We start from the raw sequence: 23,318 nt of genomic DNA on the forward strand, positions 1-23,318 counted from the left end.
AGTGAGTGAGTGAGTGAGTGAGTGAGTGACACACGCAATAAGTGGTACAAACATACGCACAGATGCACATAGAAGCCCACCAACATGCCAAGTTACGCATGCGCTCGTAAACAGAGATACGTGAGAAGAACGCAGATGAGAACGAACCAGCCGCGGAACGGCAGTTCTGTGCCGTCCAGGATGGCAATCAGCCAACGGCGTCGCTTCTCGCATCTCAGCAGGAAGCAATTCGTTCCGTGCGCGCCACGCGGGTCGCATGGGCCACGCGGTTCGCTCGCGCCTTTAGGCTGAGCCGGAAATGAATTGCGAGCGGGTTCCTTTCGCCGCCATCGGCCGAAAGGACGGGCAGCATGAAAAAAAAAAAAACGGCAGAATCGCGCCGTAGAGGTACGAGCGTCCGAGCGCGCAAACACGGGCAGAAGAGCAGATAGGAAATAGTGAGGCAGTAGTACAGAAGAGATCGATGGGGATGGCGCACGACGGCCAACTCACTCGTAACACAATGCACATAGTGCACGGCTACAGATGTACACCGGGCACACGCCTTCAGCACGGTCAAGTATACCTTTCAGACCCTTTCGGCTGCATTGCTGGTCATACTGGCCACACGGCTGTGCCCTGACAGCCATTATTTCCGTTGTGAAGAGGATGGAGAAAGTGTACGTCCTGCGCGGCTACTTTGTCAAATCATAGCTGCAGTCGAACCTCAATATAACAAATTATCGTCTATAACGAAATAAATTTAAAATGTTTCTCTGCGACGTCAGCATGCAAGGAGTATACGCTTATCCCAAAAATCCGATAAAACGAAGGTATTTCTGTATTCTGTATGGAATGACGAAGTAATTTTGGCGGAGTGCCGGCATTGAAGCGCTAGGCCAACGCCGCAGATATCAAAGAAATAACGCAAGCTGCTCGAGGGGCCGGAACGGTGGTGATCTCGGAGACGTGACGAAAGGCAGGGGTGGGGGTGGGGGGGTAGGGATGCCGACATCGCCGCCGACACAGACGCTCGTTTTCCAGCCAGTTACGGTTTCAAGGAGCCTGGCAAGGGGAAGTAATTGTTCGTGTAGCTCCCACGTGAAATCCGCTATCCGAAATTTGATAGTTGGGACAGGTATAGTGTCGTGGGCGGGCCCCAAAGTAGTCGTTTGCTGTAGCCACCTATTGTTGATAATCAGAAAAATTAATTACCGTAACTTCGCTAATTAGGCACGTAATTGCGTAAATTGCCCTGTATCTAGAGGCTGCCTATCCGTACACCCAAATGGAAAACATAACGTTACCGTGATTTATATTTTCTAATTTTAAAAATTTGGTGCAGCTAAATAAAGAAAAACGCCCTTTATAGTGCCCCGCATCAGAGTGAGCTACAGTGTCGGTGGACTCTCCGCTAGAGCGAGCTGCCGAGGCAGGCAAGGCGCCGTGTATTTAACCAGTGGACGATTGGCAATAAAAGGAGACATGCACACCATTGAAGGTAAGCTGGAATGTCAGAATCATCGCAGCAAGCTCGGCCGTACACGTTATTGGGCAAGCTCGTGCGAGTTGTACAACTTGCGAGCCTCAGCACAGCATATAGACGAATGGAGAGACACGCGAACGGAGTTCGTCGTAATTTGTGTATTTCTATACGTGCCGTTGAAATTGACGAGCTAACACGCGAGTGACCGCCGCTGCCACCTTAACCTAAAGTGCAGACTTCGGTGGTTCGAGCGAACTGTTACACTCCAGACACCCAGTTCCGTCCCTTGTTACACTCGTCGCTACACTCGTCGCCTTAGAGTTTCACTCGTCCAACGTCGTATCTGGCTCGCGGTGAAGAAAGCAAGGAGCTTCGTGACCCACATTCGGAAAAAGTAGTTCCTTTGACGCAGTTTTCCCGTCGCGTTTCAGATGTCTACCGCACGGCTAGAAATGAGTCGCAGTAAATGAGACGGATCCTACGGAGCGTGGTTGTTTAAGGGCAAGTGTCGCCACAGCAGTGAATCCTTTCACTACTCGTTCTGCCCCGAAAGAAAAAGTCATATTTCTGCGCGAAATAGTCACAGGAGAGAGAGGTTCACAAAAAAAAAACGAGCGCAGCTTGCTACCCCGACATGGAGAGGCAGTATAAGATCTCCACTGCCCTTTTATAAGCCCTCCGACACATGTGGTCACGGGTTAGTGCGGGCCACTTTCCATTATCTTTGACAACGAAGCTGCGAAACAATAGCGCTGTCGGAGCGCCCGCCCTATTTTGCGTGCGCACGCCGAAGACAATATGGCGATAACGGCCTCCCCGAGCAGACGACAAGGACACGCCGGCAAAGGAAACAAAACATCCGACCGGCGCGCAGGGAGGCGGTGGGATCAACCCTAACGCGGCCACAACATTTGCGGCCGCTCTGTCAATGCGAAGCCGGTTGCCCAACGGAAATCACCCGGCTCACACAGACTAATCATGCCCTGTCCCGGTCAGCAAATAACGCCAAACCACAGGGGAAAACGTCTACGTCAGGGAAACAATCCCTTACTCCCAGGCGTGTCTCGTTTACACGTTTGTGTTTTTTTTCCTTGGAACTCTGACCTCCTTGTCTTTCCTTTCCTTTAATTATCGCTCTCTCTCTCTCTCTCTCTCTTAAGACAGACGATAATAAACATCAACGAAGTCGCGAAGAGTCGATTCTCTGGATAAGTGTGTTCCGTGCAATATGACGCTGATCTTCAGCCATATGGCAGTGCGCGCATTTGGAGCAATTAAAAGGAAAATAATGTTTATTTAATAGCAGCGGTTATTCAATCAGCATAATTTTTACAAGCATAGCGCGGCAAATGAGGTCTGTTGTTCTCTTTGTACGCCGGGATTACGTCCAACGAGGCTGCTTAAGAGAAGAACAACACAAACGTTGTGCATCCTGTTCGCAGCGGAATAGCCTTGTGAGTGCCACATTTTTTGCGTGAAAAATGCCATCTACATTTTTGCGTTAATCCTTTTGGCAAACCAGTACAAAATCTTCACCAACGGTTATTGCATCAGGATAATCTCTGGCAGCATAACGCGTCTAACAGGTCAGCTTATACTCGTGCGCCAGAGTTATGTCTAACGAGACTGTTAAAAACCAACGACGCAGGGCTTGTTGATCTTGCTCACACCCATGTGCCAGATTTCCGGTCAAAAAGCATATTTTACACTTTTACGCTAAATCTCCCGGTATACAACTAGTGATATTCCCCAAAACTGTAGAAAGCCTAGCCCGTCTAACAGCTTGTCAAGGACACTAACGAAAATTAAAACTGTCATCGATAGGCGAGGACACACGTATGTATACGCATGCTCGCACGCGTATTAGTACAACGAAAGTATTTTTCTCCTAAGCAAGTAACCTCTTCCGACAAGATTTCACACCTATGCATGGTTCACAAATGCACGACAAACCAGGGCGTTTTATGACTACGGGAAGTTCCCCAATTTCCAGCAGAGCTGTGAAAACTTGCACAAGGGATATATATACAGCAACAGCATTAAATGCTGCCATGTCACAGCTCACTTCCGAACTTTCGCATCGGTTAGGCCTTACTATCGGTGAACGCGAATGACGCCTGCCTGTACGTTATCCGGAATTGCTCCGACAATTACTCAGCAACAATTTCGGGACCCTCCTGATGCGGTACGTATGCGCAAGTTTTGCAAGCTCAAGCCTCAGGAGTCCTGTCTTTATCCCCTTTCACCAGCAATCGGTCACAGAGCTTCATACTTTTTACTAATGGAACGCCTATTCAACTAATTAAGTTTGAGAAATATTAAAAGGTGAACGAATGCATTCATTCTATGTGCGCTGCTTGTCTGGGCCTCTGTCCTAACCTCTGTGTCACAGAATCGAGTATCGATTCGTCTTCAATACATCGCATCACTGATTCAGCGATTCAAAGTCATCGAGAGGCCGGCGATACACTTCTTCACAAAAATGTCCAAAGTCATAACCAATAAATCAAGCAAGCAAGCAAGCAAGGAAACGAACAAGCGGCCAAGCTCCTCCACGCAGCAGCGAGCACGTTTTCCCGCCGAAGCCAGCGCGGACAGCTCGAGATGACGAGATCCGATGACGTACCGAAGTGACGCGCGAAAACACACTTCCTGCACTGCAGGACGCTTGTCGACGTGACAGAGCGGCCTCTGAGCACCGGTCATCAGCCGCGGGAAGCGTTTCGCCCATCGCCTAAGCCCGCCGAGGCCTGCAGCTGAAGTGAAGAGCATGCTTATGGCTTCCAGAGACATCGTCCCGATTGCAGCAGCAGATTAAGGGAGCTACCGGATTAGCGTCCGTCCGAGACGACAACGCGCCACTTCACGTTTCTCACACGCTCGCGCGTCCACAATCCCCCCCCCCTCTCCACCTCCTTGCATGGTACCACCCGTAACATCTGGGCAACTAACTGTCTTCTGCCCACGGACAAGACAAGCGCACGGACGCTCTGCCCCTATAGATAAAACGCCATAGGATTTGAGCATCGCGGACGGCGTATATTCATAAGCGAATGGGCGATCGATTTGTGAAGGCGAGAATCAAAGGGAAAGCGGGACGGAGCGATTTGTTGCAAAGTTAAGCCGTACCGAATTACCGCGCAGAGAAGTGTCTGCAGTGTGCGCTAAATACAAGAAGACGCGGAAAGTGCAGAAAACGCACCATGCAAACATGTAGACCAGATGGCGAGAACTTTAGCTAAAGTATATCCCCCTGAGACCCGAATACCGCTACGGGACATAATCACTCTTCAGTATATGGTTTTTATTGTCTACTGGTATTTTACGCACGTGAAAAACATTCCTTAAAAATTTTTAAACCACGACTAGAAGCCAAAAGCTGCGTCATCGTATACGTGGAACAAGTAACCGTATCCGCACGTTTGGTTTGCTATAGCAAAAACTGCATTTCGTTGCCTAAACGCAGAGATAAATATGCAACTGCGTGTAGTACATCGCTATATTGCTGCATCCTGGATTTTCACGCAACTCGAAGAATTCGAAGGACACTTCAAAGTTGTTTTCCGCCGTCTGTGATAATACTGGCGGACTCACCAATGTGCGCTAAATGCAAGTGTGAAGAGACCATCAGTCATCTTCTGTGCCACTGTTCTCGCTTTGACAACCAACGTCAGACTCTCCAGTGTGCCTTGAATAGACTTGATGACAGGCCATTTACAGAAGCAAAGATCTTGGGAGCCTGGGGTCACAGTTCATTAGCCCAGAAAACAGTTCGAGCGCTTCTTCACCACCTGAAGGCAACAGACTTGAGTGCCCGACTACAGACATCCTACACCTAACTTAGTGCATGTGCAAGTGCGCTATAGACTCATGTTTTCTCTACCCGCCGTGGTTGCTCAGTGGCTATGGTGTTAGGCTGCTGAGCACGAGGTCGCGGGATCGAATCCCGGCCACGGCGGCCGCATTTCGATGGGGGCGAAATGCGAAAACACCCGTGTACTTAGATTTAGGTGCACGTTAAAGAACCCCTGGTGGTCAAAATTTCCGGAGTCCCCCACTACGGCGTGCCTCATAATCAGAAAGTGGTTTTGGCACGTAAAACCCCATATATTATTATTATTATTATTATGTTTTCTCTCTCTCTATTGCACTCCCCATTTCCCTCCCCACGTGTAGGGTAGCAAATTGGACTCAGTTTGGTTAACCTCCTGCCTTTCCTGCTTTTCTCTCTCTCTCTCTCTCTGCGACAATACATAGGTGACTTCAACTGCGAGGCTTTTTTTTTTTTTCGAGGAACCCGTATGGGTTTCCTTTTGTCAGGATTGGGGGCTCAATCCCATCGTCCGTGGTCCTTTGCCAAGATTGGAGTACGGCATGAATTCGAAGGTAGCTGGCCCATGCCGTCGTCCAACTTATTTACGCTGAGATCGTTGATGAAGTGAAGAACTGCTTCTCATCGAGAACGAGGAAAAAGGGTTTATTTACAGAAATTAACTCAGTCTAACATGACTGCTTGAGAAAAAGAGTAACAGTCCAACATGACTGCATGAGAGAAGTGACTCAGTCTAGCATGACTGCTCAAGAGAAGTGTCTCAGTCTAACATGACTGCTCAAGAAGAGTGTTCTCAGCATTCGCACAACCACAGTTTTTATACACTCGATCCGCCGGTCCTACGACGCGGCGACTGTTCGTTTACTCATCACCAACGCGCCGCTGCTCTGCAGACCAGTTTACGTACACAAAGGCAACCGCGCTCTGATGTCCGACGACGACGTTGTCAGGGTGCCGTTCCGGGAACTATCGACGCCGATCGAGGGTCGCTCGTTGTTCCGTGCCACGCCAAAACGTGAGACGCACCAAAATACGTCGTCCCCACGGCAGTTTGTCCAGGCGTGTCAAATCAGCTCCGCGTTGGGGAACTCCGGAATCATTGTTCACGCACCGAACCAGTTCCGTCACAATGTCGAAGGGGCTGGAGGAAGGCGGCGGATTCCAGCGCAAAGGTCGCTTCTTTGAACGCCTCGCAGCTGCAGCGACGGAGAGGGAGAGGTGCGCGTCTTGCACCCCTTGTTGTAATCGGGTGGCAAGGTGGCAATCCTGCTCAGCGGCTCGCCATTCTTGACAGCGCCTCCATGGCCCGAAAAATCTCGACTGTCTAGCGCTGACAACCGCTAGGCAGGAAGAGAACGGCTGCTGGTCAGGGGGGGATTGATGTCTTGGCTCGCAGCGACCACTTGTGCATTGATGTCACCGCCCCAAAACATCCAACAAGGACAGGCAACTGCAAAATGAACCCCACAACACGGCTCTGCGCCGAGATGGCGTGCATTGGCTATCACTTTAGACTCGCTAGGCTTCAAAAAAACAACAACAACATAAGTGCAGAAACAAAAAAAAATGCTACATTTCACTATGCCAATTTCTGAAGCAAATTCCTGCTGACAAATTCAGCAATTAATGGAGGGAATTCTGCTGAATGAGAGGGGATTTTCTTCGCCTAAAGAAAAGCTAACACTAGTAACCTTAAAATTTAGGCGGGACCCTCAAACGCAGAATTCAAATTAGCCTGCTCAAACCATCCGCATTGCTATGCAACTTTCCCTTCTTATATCTAACGGAGAAGTTGTACTCTTGGAGAGTGAGGCTCCATCGGAGCAAGAGGCCGTTTTTGTGTGACATTTGATTGAGCCACGTCAGAGGACAGTGGTCGGTCTCGAAGATGAACTTCGCTCCGTACAAGTAACACGACAACTTCTGGGCGGCCCAAACCAAACAAGCGCATTCCTTCTCTGAAGCGCTGTAGGCTTCCTCTCTTACATTTAGTTTACGGCTGGCGTAGAGGATAGGATGCTCCTCGTTATCGTCGCCGACTTGACTAAGTACCACGCCCATACCTCTGTCGCTTGCGTCGCATTGAACTATGAATTCCTTTGTGTAGTCTGGTGCGCGAAGCACAGGGCGAGAAACCAATAGCGTTTTCAAACTTTGGAAAGCGTTCTCTTTGTCCTTATCCCAGTGTACGTTACTCGGTGCTCCCTTTCGGAGGGCGTCTGTTAATGGACTTGCCAATTGCGAGTAATTCGGAATGTACCGTTGATAGTACTCCACAAGTCCCAAAAATGAACGAAGGTCCGTTTTCGGGCGCGGCTGAGAAAATTCTCCAATCGTAGCTATGTTCAGCTCAGCCGGCCGTCTCATGTCCTGATCGACAACATGGCCCAGATAAGTAACCTGCGAACAACCAAACCTACACTTTTCCGCTTTCATCGTTAAGTCGACTTTAAACGTACGAAGCCTCGCATTCTTGTCGTAATAGAATTTGGCGTTCCTTTGAGCTATTTCCGTGTTCTTTCCGACTAGTTCTTGGGTTGCGCTTAGCCGCTCCAGTAAATTTAGCACGTATTCAACCACGGTTGGACTCTCCCCTCTTTCCTCCCACATCTCTCTTAACATTCTCAGTGGAGACCGGAGTGTCCTCCCATACACTAGTTCTGCTGGTGAGAACCCTGTCGCCTCATGTGGAACCGTTCGCAAAGCAAACAAAGTTGCCGGCAGACAGTTCTCCCAGTCCTCCTTGTGCTCGTAACAGAGCGCACGCAAAACTCGCTTAAGCACCGAATGCCACCTCTCTACACTGTTTGACTGAGGGTGATAGACAGAACTGTGTATTAACTTTACCCCGCACTTTTGCAAGAATGTGGAAGTCAGTGCGCTCGTGAATACTGACCCTTGATCTGCCTGAATTTCGGCTGGAAACCCAACTCGTGCAAACACTGTCAAAAGCGCGTCTACTACTTCAGTGGAGCTGAGCTCTTTCAAAGGGATTGCTTCTGGAAACTTGGTAGCCGGACATAGCATGGTAAACAAGTACCTGTAGCCTGATTTTGTTTTTGGAAGAGGCCCTACCGTGTCTATTACAAGCCGTCTGAAAGGCTCTGTTATTAAGGGCACTACCTTCAGTGGAGCTTTCCAAGTCTCTCCTGGTTTACCAGAACGCTGGCAGGCGTCGCATGATCTTACAAAGTTTTCTACATCTTTGAAACAGCCAGGCCAGTAGTATTCCATAAGCAATCTTTCCTTTGATTTGTTTATGCCTAGGTGGCCGGACCACCCATTTCCATGACAAAGACTCAAAAGGTCCTCCCTATACTTAGTAGGTATGACTAACTGATCTAAAATCTTACCCTTTCGATCTCTGTAATGCCGATACAACAATCCTCCTCTCTCATGTATCGTTACGTTGCGCCTAGCAATGCCTTCTTTAGCTGTGTCACGTAATTTAGCTAAGCTCTCATCATTCTTTTGCTCAGCTGCCAGTGACTCTCTATCCACGCGTAAGAGTTGATCGAAGTTCTTTGAGGCCGGTGATAATAACGACCCTGTCTCGCTTGTGAGCGCGTCTGCTTGCTCTTCCTGCAGGCTAGAACTCTGACACTCTAGTGCTACGCTCTCATTGAGCTGGTCAGCTGGCAGGCTCTCCTCAACTGTTCTTTTGTCCCTCGGGCCTAGCTCGGATTCGGGTATTGAAGTTATGCCCTTTTCTGCTTCCGCTGGAGGAGCTTGAGCATTTTCAGCCGAAAGCGCCGCGATCTTACGAGCTTGGCCTCGGGTCAATGCCTGTACTATGCCCTCTCCCAGTTTGAGCCCTCTGTCACGCAGTAACTGATTCGAGCGATTCGAAAAGATGTAGGGATACTGCAGTGACAAAAATTTGGAAACTGCAGCCTCAGTCTCTAGCTCCCCGAATGGTCCACTGATTTTGACTTTGGCCATGGGCAGACACACGCTGTGTTCTTCTACAACCTGTTTTATCCATGCTACTTCTCCGGTGAAGTCATCTACCATCACGTAAGACGGATGGACAATGTCCAGCGTGGCGGCACTGTCTCTTAGCACTCGGCATGGTTTTCCATTAACTTGCAGGTCGTGGAGATATGGACTTAAAAGTTCCATATTCTCATCTTTTTCCTCCACGTAGGAAAAAACTACGCTAGACTTCTCGCAGTTTACAGCTATATGTCCCAGTTTGTGGCATTTGTAACAGCGAATTGGTCTAACAGATTCGAATTTTCTTTTCTGTTCTTTTTGTGCGGTTTCTCCGTTAAGTTTCTCCTCGCTCTTTTCTGCGGGCTTTTCCGCCATGTCTACAGGCTCGGATCGTCTAGTTTGCGCACCCTTTTTGAACGGAAATGGTTTCCGCGGTCCATTTCGACCGTCCCAGTTTCCCTCCTCGGCGTTCAATTTTCTACGGGTTGCGTACTCTTCGGCTAATTCAGCCGCCCTTTCCACAGTGTTTACATTACCTCTGTCTTGCACCCACAGTTTCACAGCTTGGGGGATGGTTTTGTAAAACTGCTCTAGACACATGCATTCAATGATCATGTCTCTGCTGTCGTACGCTTCCGCGCTTTTAAGCCACTCGACTAGGTTGGCCTTTAAGCTATACGCAAACTCCGGATAGCCCTCGCTATCTTTCTTGCCTGTGCTCCTAAACCTTTGCCGAAAAGCTTCGGTTGAAAGGCGGTATTTCTTCAGGAGACTAGCCTTAACTTTTGCATAATCATATGCATCCTGCACACTCAGTCTGGCGATTACTTCCGCCGCCTCACACGGCAACATAGACAGCAACCGCTGTGGCCATGTACTCGGGCCGAAGTTCATCTTCTCGCAAGTCCTTTCAAAATTGCTTAGGAACAAGCCTATGTCGGTCCCGACCTCAAATGGCTTTAATAGCCTGTCCATGCGGTACGATTCTGCCTCACTTGATCGACCCAGAGCGCCTTCACTTCCTTGAGACATCTCCAAACGTTTGCTTTCAAGTTCCAGTTGCATTTTTCTTAACTCGCGATCTTTATCGCGTTCCTCTCTCTCTTGTTCTTTTCTCTCTCGTTCTTCTCTCTTTTTCAGAAGTTCAAATCCCATTTCAATTTCTTCCTCACTGGCCTTTTCGGAAATTAGCTCCAATAATTCCGATTTGAGCATTTCCTTGCGTACATCTAGGCCCAGTTCCTCACCCACAATCAACAACTCGTCTCTCAGCAGTGTCCTTAACTCCATGACTACTGCTTTACTGCCTTGATTCTGCTCTCTAAATCTAGCTAGGAAAACACAACCTAGCTAACACACAACAATCTAGCTTCCCTACTGTTCTAAACAGAACAACCACACAATGAAGCCTAGAGAGTCAAAGCAAAAACCAAGCACTCACCGCAGATACAGCACCATGTCGCAAAGTCCATCTCACCGCTGTCAGCCAGTTGTCAGGATTGGGGGCTCAATCCCATCGTCCGTGGTCCTTTGCCAAGATTGGAGTACGGCATGAATTCGAAGGTAGCTGGCCCATGCCGTCGTCCAACTTATTTACGCTGAGATCGTTGATGAAGTGAAGAACTGCTTCTCATCGAGAACGAGGAAAAAGGGTTTATTTACAGAAATTAACTCAGTCTAACATGACTGCTTGAGAAAAAGAGTAACAGTCCAACATGACTGCATGAGAGAAGTGACTCAGTCTAACATGACTGCTCAAGAGAAGTGTCTCAGTCTAACATGACTGCTCAAGAAGAGTGTTCTCAGCATTCGCACAACCACAGTTTTTATACACTCGATCCGCCGGTCCTACGACGCGGCGACTGTCCGTTTACTCATCACCAACGCGCCGCTGCTCTGCAGACCAGTTTACGTACACAAAGGCAACCGCGCTCTGATGTCCGACGACGACGTTGTCAAGGTGCCGTTCCGGGAACTATCGACGCCGATCGAGGGTCGCTCGTTGTTCCGTGCCACGCCAAAACGTGAGACGCACCAAAATACGTCGTCCCCACGGCAGTTTGTCCAGGCGTGTCAAATCAGCTCCGCGTTGGGGAACTCCGGAATCATTGTTCACGCACCGAACCAGTTCCGTCACAATGTCGAAGGGGCTGGAGGAAGGCGGCGGATTCCAGCGCAAAGGTCGCTTCTTTGAACGCCTCGCAGCTGCAGCGACGGAGAGGGAGAGGTGCGCGTCTTGCACCCCTTGTTGTAATCGGGTGGCAAGGTGGCAATCCTGCTCAGCGGCTCGCCATTCTTGACACTTTGTACCAGTTGCTACGATTGGGTGGATGTCTCATTTTCCCTTAACATACGTCTAGATCAGTTTAGCGTCAAATTTCTCGAAATCGGATGACAAGGATATGAGTGAACCACTTGAGCAGTCGCTTCCGAGAAAATATTGAAGAAAAAATATTTAAAGCAATGCACAATATATTGTCGTGGCGTGACCAAACCCGAGGGAAGCGCCGACTTGTAAACAGGTACGAACTAGTAGGTATTCCATTGCAAACTTCACTTACAGTGCGTACATAGACAATGGTACCGAAAGAATTACGAAGACAAGCGCTCATTTCCAAGTGATTTTTTTCGTATTTTGAACAACAAGCATATATACCAAGACACCAAGGTTCATATCACATGGTTCGTTTGAATTTTGAATCCGTACTCATGCTGGATTCGTGCTTTGGAGGGTGCGCTTTTGTCTTGGTGTCTCGGTACATATGCTTGTTATTCAAAATAAAAAATAATAATTTGGAAGTCAGCGCTTGTCTTCGTCATTCTTTCGGTCCATTTGTCTACGCACGCACTGTAATTGAAGTTTGCATTGCAAACAGAACAGTAACAAGTACGGTCTGCTTTAATAGCGCGCGCTAGTCACTACTTCTTCTTCTTCTTCTTGATTTCCATGTTTTTTTACAAGTGCCGATATGTCTGCTTATCGTCGTCGTCCTTGCCGCACTACATATGCGGCAATATGGTACAAGGGGTCTTAGGAGGTGCTTGTTATAGCAAGCACATTTTTCCGCGACTAGACATCTCGGAAGCATACATGACACGCAAGAGGTTTCACGAAGCAATGCAAACACGAAGTGTAGCTTGTCGTAAGTAGCAGATGCGAAAACGTGGTACGCGAGCGCACATCACATCGTTCACTGTACGTTCTAAGGAGTTTGCACACTTCACTCAAGAAGCGCAGTGGGGCTTTAGCAACTTCCTGCGAAAACGGCGCTCACGACCAGAGTTTTAATACATTCTGTCCTGTGATCGCCCTGTCGTACGATCGGGTTAAGCATGGAACGTATGTGGCTAAGTAACAAAGTGCAGGATATAAAAGCGAGACACCGACATGGGCAGTGCGCTCGCAAGACTTTTGCTGTATTGGCGGTTGGTACTCAATACAACCTAACTCAGTTTCACCTAACAGGGCGCTCTCGTTTCCGCGGGAGGGCGCAAGTTATTGATTTTGTAACGAGATTGCCAGCTCCTAAATTCCTCTGGATAATGCGTGCACCAAGGACACAGCACTTTGGCTAATAAGGTTTCTGGCGAAGTGATAAATAACGCTACACCTTTCGGCTTGCGCTTGACATTGAGTTTGAGTTAAATGCATAAAAGCGAGGAAGAAACAGGAAATGTTGAACCAGTAAAAGAAAGCGAGACAAAATTCCATCAGGAACCAGGCGAACATGCTGATGATGCAAAAAATGCGATGCCGTTCCTCGGTGTCTCTTTGCCTGGACAAGAGATTCAATAGACGAGGACATTTTAAAGTACAGAGGCTCCCAAAGTACAAAGTGACACGTATAGATCGGCTTCGGTAGCACTTACCGCGATTGAGCGAGGAAGAGAAAGAGAGAGAGAGAGAAGCCATAAGGGAAAGGCAGGGAGGTTAACCAGGCTGACCCCGATAGGTTACCCTGCCCCGGGGAAGGAGAAAAGGGGATGGAAAGAGGAGAAGAAAGAACGAAGTTCGTAGTTTGCACTGTTATACGCACAAGCGTTCATCGTCGCGCCACTCAGAGGCGGTCATTCAGGCTGTTGCAGTTCAAGAAACGCACCAGTGCCTTTGTGGCCTTGCAAATAGCAGACGCACGGGACCACGAGCCAAGGGCCTGTCGACTAGGTGCCCCAAAGCTGTCCGAAGGGCACTGTTCTCATCTTCGTATGTGGGGCAGTCAAACAGGAGATGTTTGGTTGTTTCTTCGACGTCACATATGCTGCAATTGGGATTGTCCGTCATTCCAATTAGGAGTGAGTGGGTGTTTGTGAAAGAATCCTACGCGTAGACGGCACAGTAGCGTCTTTTTTTTTCCGTCAGTTAAAAAAACTGGCTGTGGCTTAGCTAAGGTTAAGCCCAGGATGCGAAGCATACTAGCCTTTATTTTAACGCGAAAGCGTTAAGGAGCTCGTGTCGCAGAAAAGCCGGTGTCGTCGGCGTCGGCTCAGGCGTGCGGTGCTTCCTCAGGCGCACATTTCGTTGTCGCGCCGAACGCTGCGTTGCTCGACGCTCACCGCGTCCGATGCGGGGCGCGTAGTCGCTGCGCCGTAGCAAAGCCACCTAGAAACAGTCTCTGTAGCACGCCGCAACCTTCGCTTCTCATTCCAACGTGCAGCTCTGTCTCCAGGAGGCATCTCACCTCGTGAGTGCCTAGCAGAGGCAAGCGCAGCTGCTTATATACCGCCGCGACGCCGCGAGCGACGGCGCGAGTTGGAGCCCCGTTTCTCCTCTGTCGTGACGTCACGGTGTCACGTGGTATTGAAGGCGACACCGCCGCGCCTGAGGAGCTGGGTTGAGCTCTAGTAATATGCTTCGCATAAAAACTGGCTGTGGCTTAGCTAAGGTTAAGCCCAGGATGCGAAGCATACTAGCCTTTATTTTAACGCGACAGCGTTAAGGAGCTCGTGTCGCAGAAAAGCCGGTGTCGTCGGCGTCGGCTCAGGCGTGCGGCGCTTGCTCAGGCGCACATTTCGTTGTCGCGCCGAACGCTGCGTTGCTCGACGCTCACCGCGTCCGATGCGGGGCGCGTAGTCGCTGCGCCGTAGCAAAGCCACCTAGAAACAGTCTCTGTAGCACGCCGCAACCTTCGCTTCTCATTCCAACGAGCAGCTCTGTCTCCAGGAGGCATCTCACCTCGTGAGTGTCTAGCAGAGGCAAGCGCAGCTGCTTATATACCGCCGCGACGCCGCGAGCGACGGCGCGAGTTGGAGCCCCGTTTCTCCTCTGTCGTGACGTCACGGTGTCACGTGGTATTGAAGGCGACACCGCCGCGCCTGAGGAGCTGGGTTGAGCTCTAGTAATATGCTTCGCATAAAAACTGGCTGTGGCTTAGCTAAGGTTAAGCCCAGGATGCGAAGCATACTAGCCTTTATTTTAACGCGACAACGTTAAGGAGCTCGTGTCGCAGAAAAGCCGGTGTCGTCGGCGTCGGCTCAGGCGTGCGGCGCTTGCTCAGGCGCACATTTCGTTGTCGCGCCGAACGCTGCGTTGCTCGACGCTCACCGCGTCCGATGCGGGGCGCGTAGTCGCTGCGCCGTAGCAAAGCCACCTAGAAACAGTCTCTGTAGCACGCCGCAACCTTCGCTTCTCATTCCAACGAGCAGCTCTGTCTCCAGGAGGCATCTCACCTCGTGAGTGTCTAGCAGAGGCAAGCGCAGCTGCTTATATGTATACCGCCGCGACGCCGCGAGCGACGGCGCGAGTTGGAGCCCCGTTTTTCCTCTGTCGTGACGTCACGGTGTCACGGGGTCAGCCTTGTAGGCGACGCCGCGAGCAACGGCGCGAGTTGGAGCCCCGTTTCTCCTCTGTCGTGACGTCACGGTGTCACGTGGTATTGAAGGCGACACCGCTGCGCCTGAGGAGCTGGGTTGAGCTCTAGTAATATGCTTCGCATAAAAGTCAAGAGGAGTCTCTTCCGATCAAGTGGAGTCTTTTCCTAGGATACACCGGGGCTCCAAGACAGGTCGCAGTCGAGATTTTCATTTACCGCAGTGTGTTCCGAAGCTCCAGCAGTGTACAATATAGACGATCCGCACACTCGATACAGTAACACATAATAAAAGCGCGCATTTAAGGAGTTTTAACTAAAAGAAAAAGAAATACAGGCTAGAAATTAGCGCCGCTACAAACTTAGAATATGATTACTGCGACCTCTCCACGGCTGCGCGGCGTGTGTCACGAGTGACCTTGCACACTACTCATATATAAAAGTGACCTTTCTATATTTCATATATATTACAAACTTGCGATGTCGTGCACACTGTGACGCGCTCACGTACGCTCAACACCACTTCAAGTCCGCCTATAATCACATGAAGAAATGCGTGACCTTTGGCGAGATCGAACCTCTGTCTTCCAACACAGCAGCCCAATGCTATAACCATTAAGGCACGATCGCACGATTGCATCTCTAGTGCCAAACTCGCTCTTTGAAACGTCTGGCACATGCGAAACGTAAAAGCTTATCGCGCTCTTCCCTCGTGACAGCTAACGTTTTCAGACGATGTGTTAGACTACATTGCCTTCGGGATCGGCCCACATTTTTTGTTACACCTCCGAAGCTGATGGGCAAAACGAGAACAAGGCGAAAGCGGGAGCCAACGTTTCGACAAGTGTACTTGCCTTTTTCAAGGCCGACTTGTCTTCTTCAAGTTGTTTACACCTCCTGTTACATCTACGAAGTCCGCTTTTATCGGCATTATAATAAGTTACTTGTTTGAGAGCAAAACGACCAAAACTTCGAAAAGCACTGCACGTTTAACTTACATTTGAAACTCAGTGCGCAAGATTTCAACATGTCTTGGCTCATAAAGGTCAGCACGCGTAACGTGTAAGCCACGCGGTTCGGCGGTAGCTAAGGTCACGTTCACAATAGCCTGTACATTACTGGCAAGAACTGTTTATTAAGGAAGTAGCTTTTCGAACACACCAACTTTCGGTAACAGGCTGGTCTGTCGCACATTGTGGTCGTCTGCAGTTCATTGAAACAAGAGAAACTACCCTGCAAAGCTTGTGCTGACCGTAGACACGTAAAGCGGAGCCCACAAACAGTCCGGAAGAACCGCTGCTGTCTGATGTAGTATGTACTACAAATGAGAAGCTCGGAAACCCACCATTGTGATAAGAACAGCTAGCAGAGTGTCTGACGCCCATTCATATGCAACGTTGTACAAGCACACTGACGTGCGTTATCAGAATTACAGCTCTGAGATTTGCAACTGTCCGAACTGTCGGAATGTCGCACGGTGTAAACGCGAGCGACGCACACATATAAGCGGGCAAGAGGGCGCGGCACTGCGGCCACGCGCTGGCGTAGGCGCACGTGCCGCGCAGCCAGTCATCAGAGAGATGATAAAAGCCTCACAAGAACAGCAAAAATAAAACAGGGCCCAACGAACGAGCAAAGGACGGGAAGTGGATGACGAGCGTATGCAATAGTTCCTGTCATTCAGGCAATCGCCAGGGCTGTGCAAACCCCCGTCGCTGGGACAGCTACGGCGAGAAAGCATGCGCCGGAGGAAAGGCAGTCCCACACAGTCGGCGCGCTAGGAAGGGCAGTCTTCCTTCCCGTCACGTGACTTCCGGATCTTTCGTCTGGTTCCGCCGCGCCGGTCTTTTATCGGCGGCGCGCGACTAGCCCGCGGGACTCCTTCGGCAAGGAAGTAGGTTGTCACTTAGTCGGCACTCGACTGTGGTGACGCCCTAAAGGCAGCATAGGTGCGAGTGTGCAGCCTGGAGCACAGTACATTCAGCCCCTGCATGTGACGACTGCTCTTAGGCCGCTTGACTCCATGTGCGAGGCACCTGCATAATGCTCAACTTAGTTGCAGGCAACTGCGCCTTCTTACAGAGTTCAATTTATTGCCAATTAAGCCCTATACACGCTGTCTGAGGAGGAAATTTGTTAAAAAGGCTCTTCCTTCTTTCATTTACATTTTTTTTGTCTTCACTTCTGCACACGCTTTTTTTGGTGTCTAGAAGTAAATCGCGAGGTCGTGGGTGCGATACCTGGCCGCGGCCGCCGTGTCTTGATGTGGAAGAAATGGGCAGAATGCAAGCACATTCGAGCACTCAACTTTGTACGCCCGTTAAGCATCCTAGGGTGCTGAAGCTATACGGAACGGCCCCACTAAACAGCGTCTATTATATTTCGCGTGTTGCTTGCGGCTTTAAAACCCAGCGTTAAACCTATTTCAAGGTTGTTCACCCCTGTCTAGACTTCCTCCTACCTGAACGACGGCTGTGAGCCACACTCACAGGCTGTAAGCCGCACTTGGCAACTCAACTCGTATTATTTTTATTAAACAGTATAGCTCGCAGTGGTCATTTCCTTGGGAACTCTCAAGGTGTCTGTGACATCTTTTCGCCTAAGAACCTCCGACTCGGTGTTGTTGGAAATAAACTTGACTTGACAAGTACTTCAGAAGCTCATGTACGCAGTCAGCGACGATCACTGCGACGCGTCACTGTGTGCCAAACAGAATGGCGAAGCACAGGGCGACAATTTGAACCACGTGGACACAAGGCTCAAGGTATAGACTGATTAATACCCCCCTTTCCGTGGTCCTTAAATGGGCACTATGTCAATGCACACCGACGTTTTCACATTCAATCCCTGTTTGAATGCCAGTAAAGGTTGCAGCCGTCACAGCCACTGATTACCAGCATTTGGTCACACTTTACCAGCAATGTAGCAAATAATCATATCGGAGCAGGAGCCCGAATTACTTTTAAACGTTTCTAGTAACGTCCAAATCAATCAAGTGATCAATAACTAATTTAAACACTCAAAAAAAGAAACGACTATCCAATAAACAACGAGTTCATTAATTAGCCCATTCATTCTACAAACAGCTGTAACCGCATATCTATAGCCAGGCGTCTCATCAGAGCTCATGTAAAACTCCCAAGTGGCCGCCTCTCTTCTCGCAGACTTGCAGCAGATTCATTTGACGCCGTGCCGAACAAAGACCTCTCTCGCGCGACTTATCTTTTATTCCCGAAAATGTCACGGCCATACGCAACAAGGCAAGGAAGCCGTACGTGTGTCGAAGTCCATTTGCGCATCTCGGGAGTACACGACTCCTTCCACACGCCTGTATACGCGAGTGGGAGCGCACTTGAGTCAGGCCGAGGCAGCGCTCTGTAGTGCGAAGACGCCGACACCGCCTCGCGCAGTGTAACGCCGGAGTGGCGTTCCTTGTCGCCGCATAGGTCGCGACGCGCCACGTTTTCGAGAATGTCTCGCCGTCGCCTCGCCCACCGAATCGATGGACTCTGGCACTGCCAGGCCACTTCTTGTTGCTCGTCACTCGCTCCCCGTCTGTGCGATGATGCTCTCGCGCGGTGAAGATGACGGCAGGCGAGGCCCATCCACTATAAGCAACGTTAATGGACGCGCGAAGTTTCCCCCTGGGGTGTTCGTGCTTCCCCGTTCTCTTCCGCGACGTTCGAGGGACTGGAAGGCCGCGGTGCTTCGCAAAAAGGCAGGAAGACAAGTATTTTTTTAATGGAAAAGTTTAATTTCGCGAACAGCAACAGTTTCGAAAACGTAAGCAAGGAGAAGAGAAGCAGGGAAGGCGATGTTACTTAGTACGCCTTCGAAAGAGAGCGAGGATATATAGGAAGGCGGGTAGGTTGACGAGAAGTAGTTCTGTAGTTGGCTACCCTGCACAAGGGCAAGGAGTCAGAGGACAGGATGGACGATACCAGCACAAGCGATGCCAGTTTACCATGTAATCCCGCGGCAGCAAGCAGCATTGTCAAAGACTATTGTGTATATGACCGAATAACAAGCGAATATGAAGTTCTACGCGGTGTTCCTTCGGGAGCACTTGCTTAGAACATTGTGTTCTAATAGTGGACGATTGTCAAGTCTGTCAGTCACTTCGCATATCACTTGCCTTCGAGTTGAACGCAAGTCCACGCGTTCACATGGCGTTAATAGAAGAGGGAAAAAGCAGGCATGCTGTCGCGACGATGTGTTTGGGTTGTTTAAGAAGTAAGCACAATATGTGAATATGTCCATGCGTCATTTGATGTCAGACGGCCACCGACAAATTAGGAATAGCACATAAAACCTGTCAGTTTCACGCACTGTAAGGCATTACATAAGAACGCCTAAAACTCAGACGTGCCACTTCCACCTCCAAGGAAAAAGCGACCGTGAAAATAGCCTTACCAAGCTCCCTTTTCCTTCCCTTTCAAGGAATAAAAGAAAGAAAAACTATCGCTGAGGCTAGGCTGCTTACAAGCGGTACACGGGGGCCACGAGTTTTATTTGGCTGGAAGATGAGGTGGTGATATTGGTAGCCCATTTGTTCCCTGCTAATCGATTTCACTCCTACATGAGCTGAGGCGCTGTGCGTCATTATAGTTTAAAAGTGAAAAAGGAAATAAAGGAATGACTTCATACCAGAGCCAGCAGACCAACTTAAAGTGCAGTTACACCGTAGAAAAAGCCTGCTTGCTTGCCAACATCATGAGGCTTTAGAAAACGACATTGCAATCGTCCTATTGTTGCAGGCGAGGACGAAGACATTTCGAAAGGAAAAGCACAGAAAACAGTCCTAGCACGTGGAAATTTAGGCTTGTTGGTTCATGATCCTCGGATTGCATGGTGCAGACGGAACGAGCACAAAGAAAGAAGGACACGATGACACAGAGCGCAAGGAAACCGCACTGTGTCGTTGTGTCCTTCAATGTGGTGGTTCCCCCTGCGCCATGCAATCTCAAGAACACACATATAAGCATACTTTCAAAGAACAAGTGAGCATACACACAAGCAGTGTAAAGTTGGCCTACGCGAAGCTCCACAACCGTATTCCATCGCATCGAGAAAAAGAAAAATAGATACACACACAGAAAGTTTAAGAAGGCAAAGGTTAGTCACAATATGAACGCACATAAACGCTCTAAAGCAATAACTTTAGTCGGTGTTGCCAAAGCGCCGATAAAATATGCACAATAAATTCAAGGGCGGGCAACAATGCACAAAAGGTAGACGCGCAGAGTGGCTGCGCGAAGAATAACACTTCGACCACCTTCGTACCTTCTTATTGAGATATGAAAAAAGAAAGTTCGAAAAAGCATGGTGGGGGTGGGTAGGCACACATATGTCTTTACCGGTTTTCTTTAGGACAGGAGAATAAGTGGGAACAACAAGAAAGCCTAAAAAAGATCACGTCAAAAGAAAAAAGCTGAGAGAACGCGTTCCAAGTTGCATTATTGTGCCGACGGTGAGGAAGTTTCAATGCGCTTAGGCAGCGATAAGAAATCACCACACGTTTGCATCCTTTCAAGCAAAATAGCAACGGCCGCCCGCACTCACCGCGAATGGTGTAGGTGGAAGAAAGTAAAGAATGGAAAAGCACGAAACCAACACTGAACCTTTTTTTTTATTTTTCTCACATGTCGCAACCGAACAATGAGACAAATGCGTGCTGGTTTTGAAGACTAACTTCCAACAGAAAAAAAAAGTGCGCAATAAAAGGGGAAAAAACGGTGTGCAAGAAAAGAGAGAAGAGAGGCAATATAAAGGAAGGAAACGGCAGAAACGTGGACTGGGCTCTCGAGATGTTGGGAAAGCGATAGCGAGAACCACGTTGACTACATCGCGATCGTTCTGAGAGGGAACAGTCGCGCCAAGCTGTGCACGCCCCGCATCGCAGTGCATGCGCGCATGGAGATCACGCCTGTGGCGCGCAAGGACGATAGAGGCAAAGGTGAAAGGGCTGTAATGGGAGAATGGGGGGGTGGCTCGGCCAATTCTCGACGCAGAGCGAACCCACAAAAGTGTTCGTGTGTGTAGGGGGAATAAAGAGCAACTGCTACTAGGATTGCACCATCTTCTTCGTCGTCGTCGTCATCATCATCATCATCATTGTCCTCAGCCTATATATGTGCACTAGCACAACGAAGACCTCTCACAATGCTGTCCAATTATACTGTCTCGCGCCAGCTGACCCACGCAAATTTCCTAATTCCTTCACACAACCTAGTTTCCTGCCTCTTCTGTCGATTGCGCTTCCCTCCCCTTGGCGCCCACTCTGTAACTCTAGTAGACAAACAGTTATGCGCGCCCAACGCGTTACAGGGCCTGCTCAACTCCATTTCTTTCTCGTTAATCTTAACCAGACTATCGGCTGACCCAGTTTGCTCTCTAATCCACACCGCTGTCTACCTGTCCCTTAAACCTACGCCTATCATTTTTCGTTCCATCGCTCGTTGCGAGATCCTCAACTTCTTTTCAAAGACAAGAATGCGCTAGCCGAAATGTGCAACTCGTGAACGCTCGTCTTCTACTTCGTGACCTCTATCGTCATCTGAAGGGTGTTCGTTTATGGCGCCGCTAGCGGTTCAACGATTCGGGGGACATTCCAGGCTTCGTCATCTGCGCCCTTTATAGTCTAAGCACACCGCAACTTTCATTTAATGCGCAATAAACAATCCAGCCGACTACTACCGCAGACTTCCGTTCAGTGCAGGAAGCAAGCCATATTACGTTCCTGGATATGCGGCTGATGTATTGGCGGATGGTTGAGTGAGCGAGCGAGCGTGAATGCACGCGCGTGGGTTCACGGAACAGATCAATGACGGCATGAGTGAGTGAGTGAGTGAGTGAGTGAGTGAGTGAGTGAGTGAGTGAGTGAGTGAGTGAGTGAGTGAGTGAGTGAGTGAGTGAGTGAGTGAGTGAGTGAGTGAGTGAGTGAGTGAGTGAGTGAGTGAGTGAGTGAGTGAGTGAGTGAGTGAGTGAGTGAGTGAGTGAGTGAGTGAGTGGTGCGAAGCGATAAAGGACACATCATGAGGGAAACAAGGGCAAGCGACCTTACACGAAACAGTCAGTAGGAAAACCGCGAAGCTCTCGGAAAAGCGTTCGCAACGCAGTACCTATAATCGCACGAGGCCCTGAAAAATCAATGCGCATAAAAGAAATGAACGAATACAAAAACAAAATGCTGATGAGTAGAAGCGAAGCTCGAGGGAGAACGGCGTCTGCACCGCCGCTATCATTCGCGGGCCGGCAGATGTAGCAGTGACTGCAAATCGCCGGAGGCAAACAACCGCGCGCGGCGCAGGCGTCGGATGCTGTGTGCAGAAAGAAAGGCCCCCAGCGACGCCTCGCCGATGAAAAAGACTCCCCAGAGGCGTCTGCCCGAAACCACTGCATTCGCATCAGCCGAAGCGACTATTCGCCAATCTCGCCCATCGTTGATAGCTCTCCAACGCCGGCTTCGAACGCTTCGATGGAACTGCCATGCGAACTGTTTACTCGCCGAGATCATCGGCCTCGCAAAGCAGTTGGCCGGCAAGCACAAACCGGCCGTTCTTCCACAGAAAGTGGTCGTTGCCAGGGTCCTTTGACTGGCGCTTATTGGAGGACATTTCGGTAAAATATCAGAAACCGGCGCAGGTCGGTGGCCTCGAACGGTTTCGTGGAATGCCGCAAGAGGATCAGACGCGTTAGGTTGGCAGCGGTTTAGTTAAGGACTAAGCAGGCGGATTCCATTATTACGCTGCAAGCATGTATATTGCCTTGCACAGAAATGTTCGTGGTGCGTGGCTCAGCCTAGGGGGTGTCCTTCAAAATTCCAGCTCCCTGCACACTATTACTTGTCGCTCGCCTCAGCGATGTAGACAAATTTGCGGAGTGGAAAAGAGACGATGCATGGTCGCGGAGATGCGAAGAAGTCAGGTGTCTCGCAGTCCATAATGATAGACGTAGAGTGCGCATTATTCCATTCAGAGGATGTTTGATCACCCTGTGTGGCACGCTGTACCTCGATTTGCCTTTATCGAGGCCTTTGTCTTTTGTAGCAGAAGCGTGAATGAATCTGTAGTAACTAAAAGTTCAAGATTACGGGAAGATTAGTGGCATATACGTAGACAAAACAGAGAATAAAATGAACATTATTTTTTAAAACGATAAATTACGTTATTGTACGTAACTTGTTTAGCAAGAACGCCCGATCTCAAGATCCGAGGAATAACTCAGCGAACTGGTTAAAAAGAAAAAAGGAGGAAATAAAACAAGCTTGGTCGCATCA

General features: G+C 49.5%; 1 protein-coding gene across 4 annotated transcripts in view; it reads right to left on the reverse strand.

The window, feature by feature from the left end:
• Positions 1 to 23,318, reverse strand: part of LOC135919339 (sodium/hydrogen exchanger 2-like) — a 378,884-nt gene that overhangs the window by 323,906 nt on the left and 31,660 nt on the right. The window lies entirely within an intron of this gene.

Source organism: Dermacentor albipictus, chromosome 2 (genome assembly GCF_038994185.2).
Source record: "Dermacentor albipictus isolate Rhodes 1998 colony chromosome 2, USDA_Dalb.pri_finalv2, whole genome shotgun sequence".
Lineage (NCBI taxonomy): Eukaryota > Metazoa > Arthropoda > Arachnida > Ixodida > Ixodidae > Dermacentor > Dermacentor albipictus.